Genomic DNA, 4,316 nt, shown 5'->3' with positions numbered 1-4,316 from the left:
TATTAAAAAAAAGAGGGTTTTCTTCCGCATCACCACAGTGAATAATTCATTTTTTTCCCCATAAAAGTATCATGTATTAAAAAGGAGAAAAAATAAAAGAGTACAAGCTAGCAAAAAACCAGGGAAACAAACTACAACCTCTTATTAATTATCGATTGTTAGCTACATTTCTCTTTGTAATACTGTAACTTAATTTGCCCACTTTTATAACATATATGTAAATTTTAGTAGTGTTTCCTTCCTAGCTACTTCCTAACTAAAGATTCCTCTCATTGTTGCATCACTATTTCTTCCTCCCCTTCCTCATCCCTAAAATGTGGATTATCTCATTCATTGAAAAAACTGTTGAAAGCAATGGCCTCGAGATGTAAGGTGACAGAGACCATTCTTTAACCTTTCGCCAAAGGGATTTTTTTAGGGGTTGGGACTCAGAGTGAAATTCGATCACCTGGTCGTACATTTGAGCATCTATTAATATCTGTCCTTTTTTACGTACAAATTTACCCCTCTGCAACCTTGTAATGGCAGGAAGTGGGACATGTGTTGGATGCTCACATGCACCACCATGTTGTACGTGCAGTGGATCCAAACTCCTCTGGGTTCAAAGGAGACCCATGTAAAAATAAGGAGAAAGTTTTCCTTAGCCGGTTGGCACTTTCCACACTCCATCCTAGGGTTCAGAAACTCCTATAAGGTTTTTAATATGTTCCCAAAATACCCTCCATCCTGGATCCTCTCCAGTGCACCAACCCCTCCGGTGCGCATTGAACGACTAGTAACATTGGGACACGCACCCTTAGTACCTGCCAAGCCATCCAATGTGTGCTGAAGGGCCTAGGCTGGGGCACTTGAGAGGATCTTGATCCCTCCATATGCTCCCTCCCCCATCTAAACCCGTTGCAGTGGCTGAGGGAAAACTCGGTCCCAAAAGTAATGGAAACGGCTTCCTCATGGTGCACCCAGAAAAATTGAAAATTAATGGCTAATTAAGAAAAAAGGGCTTACTCACCATGGAGCATGGACCAAGAAAGCTGAAAAATTAGCAATTGTGTGAACCCAACCCAACTCAGTCATCATGGGCCTTGGCACGCTGTTGAGAAATTTTTTTTTTTTTTTTTTTTTTTTAAGGTAGAAAGAGAATTTACTAAATTGAAACATGTGTAGAGCCCAAGGCTTCATCCTCACAAAGTTTACAAAGCTAAAAAATGGAATGTAGCCAGTCTGTCCTACACATTATAGACAGTGTCTTCCTAACTCAGACATTAATAGCACAGGATATATTGCAATTGCATGTAAATATGCATGATCTGTATAACTAGCTTGGTGGCAATTCTAATCTCCTCGCTTGGTTATCTTCTTTTTTTTTTTTTTTTTTTTTTTNCTATGTTAATATGGAAAAGGGTGTAAGCTTCCGCTCATTCTTAGTTGCAAAGTAATTTTGCTTTAGAAACCATGAATGATGAGGTGGAATCCACCAAAGTATCTTATTATTTCATGATTTTCACAGGGACAATGTAGGTGACATTTGCCCAAAGGTGATGTCACCAAAGTTAAGAAAATGACAGTAACCTAGAGGTTCCTAAGCCTAAAGGTGAGGGGATTTCAAAAGTTCCACATTTCAGAAAGGGACATTGAATTTGGAGTTCTTTTGCCCAAAGGTGATTGAATTCCAAAGTTAGTGTTGTTTTCACAGTTAAAAGAATAATATAAGAAAGGCGATTTGCCACAGTGAAGGTTAATATCACAGTTAAGGACCTACATGGAATGACAACAGTGTAATTTGAGGATATGTCAATATTTCTATGATGGTATATGAACCGGTTCGGTCCACTCTCAAGCTTAGGATATGCTGGCTCAACCCATTGTGGTTTAGGGTTTTGAGTGGGTCCCTACAACCATTATTCACTCTTCCCCACTTTACCACTAAAGTGAGAGAACCAAGGAGGTTTAAGGGGTTGTAGAAGATCCATAGCCAAGCCAATAAGCGAAAGTGGGAGTGACCAACATCAATCATCTTCAGCATACTAGGTGAAAGGTACAAATCGATCCTCCATAATTTTATTAGATTCGTGTTCTTGTTTTTCCTGTGTGGTTTCCTCCATAGGGTTTCAATCTCAAACCCATAGAGAGTTCTAACACTCTTATCTGATATAACTTTCAAAGAGGGTGTGTTAAGAATCCCAGCTATACATATCGATGACTTGACAGAGTCTTTGCTTCGTAATCTCATCGCCATGGAGCAATCTCACCAATATGAAGCTAAATATGTCACAGCTTATGCAGTTTTCATGGATGACCTCATTAACTATCCTGAGGATGTGAAGTTACTGCAGGATAAGGAAATTTTTGAGAGTCTGATAAACCTTGAAGATGTGGCTGCTTTGTTTAATAGACTTCTAAAAGAGGTTACGGAGCCTCATGAATATTGCTTCTCCCAAGTTTACAATGAAATGGATAGTTATTACAATAACCCATGGCACAAACTTGTGGCAGAAGTCCAACAAAATATGGGAAGTTTGAAAAGTAGATACTTCAACAATACTTGGTCATTCATTTCATTCCTTGCCGCAACAGCTCTTCTCGGCTTGACAATTGCACAAACTCTTGCTGCTTTCATGTATGGAAAGAAAGGATTCCATTTCTCTCCAGAGCGCTGATCGTTCAAGTCGGCCCATAGCTACTTGAGGGATCAACATGTGTCCAACCACTAATTCAACGGCACTCGACGTGATGCCTCTGTTTTGATCAGTAAAAGCACAGCCGTTGAATCAGCACTTAGACACATGTTGATAGCCCAAATAGCTATAGGTAAGACCTAGACTATCAGTGGTTAAGGGAGGATCCCAATCCGAAAAGAAAGGGCCATGAAAATTATTGATTGTTAGCTACATTTCTCTTAATAATACCTAAATTAATTTGCCCCCCTTTTTTTGACATATATTTAAATTATATTGTTTCCTTCTGAGCTACTTCCGAAGTAAAGGCTCCTCTCATGGATGCATCACTATTTCTTCCTCCCCTTCCTCATCCCTAAAATGTGGATTATCTCATTTATAGAAAAAACTGTTGAAACCAATGGCCTCGAGATGTAAGGAGATGGGGACCATTCTTTAATCTTTCTCCAAAGGGATTTTTCTTGGGATTGCGACACTTTGAGTGAAATTCGATCATCCTTTTTTTTTTTTTTTTTTTTCTAACAATGGGTATCCAAGCCTTTGGCCTGACTAGTCCTGCGGGTCCATACTGACCCCACAACTGCATGGATCGGGTCATACTGGAGTTGAATGAAAACCATTCAACTTTCACTGAAAGCATTGAAGAGCACTAAACACCCCCGTGTGAGTGGCCCGAAGTGTGCCTAGTGGGAGTCGAACTCAAGTGTGCCTAGTGAAATTCGATAATCTGGTCGTACATGTGAGCACCTATTAATACATGTCCTTTTACTTTCAAATTTACCCCTCTTCACCCTTGTAATGATTAAAAGTGAGATAGGTGTTAGATACTAACATGTACCACCAGCTGATCGTACATGGATGAAGAGGGTTGGAACTTTCCATACTCCACCCTAGGGTTCAGAAACTCCTATAAACTTTTTTTAGTATGTTCCCGAAGTACCCTCCATCTCGGATCCCCTCCAGCGTGTGTCAATCAACTAATAAGATCGGGGCACGCACCCTAAGTACCTGTCAATCATCCAATGTGTGCTGAAGGGCTATGGCTAACACATTTGAGAGGATCTCAGTCCATTCACCCCTTCCTCCATCTAAACCCGTTGCGGTGGTTGAGGGAAAACTCAGTCCCAAAAATAATGGAAAGGCTTCCTCATTATGCACCCAAAAAAACTGAAAATTAATGGCCAGATAGCCAAAAAAAAAAAATATTTCAAAAATCTTAGTCACCATGGAGCAAGGACCGAGGAAAGCTGAAAAATTAGCAATTGTGTTTAACTCAACCGAACTTAGCCATCATGGGCCTGGGCCCGCTGTTCAGAAACCCATTTTTTTTTTGGGTACAAAGGGAATTTACTGAATTAAAACATGTGTCCAACCTTAAGGTTGGACTCACAAAGTTCAAAAAACCAAAGAATGACATGTGGCTAGTCTGTCATACACATGATAGACATCGTCGAAAATACAGGATGTATTGCAATTGTATGTAAATATGTACAATTGGTATAAGATAAAAATAACTAGCTTGGTGGAAATTCTAATCTCCTGGCTTGGCTATCTTGTTGAAGACTCTTAATTAGGGTTGTCAATCGGTCAGGTCGGGCCGGTCCGATTTCGATCGGGTTTGAAGACTTTCAAAGGCTGCAC

This window comes from Macadamia integrifolia, unplaced genomic scaffold (assembly GCF_013358625.1).
Source record: "Macadamia integrifolia cultivar HAES 741 unplaced genomic scaffold, SCU_Mint_v3 scaffold1257, whole genome shotgun sequence".
Lineage (NCBI taxonomy): Eukaryota > Viridiplantae > Streptophyta > Magnoliopsida > Proteales > Proteaceae > Macadamia > Macadamia integrifolia.
This window is presented reverse-complemented; position numbering follows the sequence as displayed.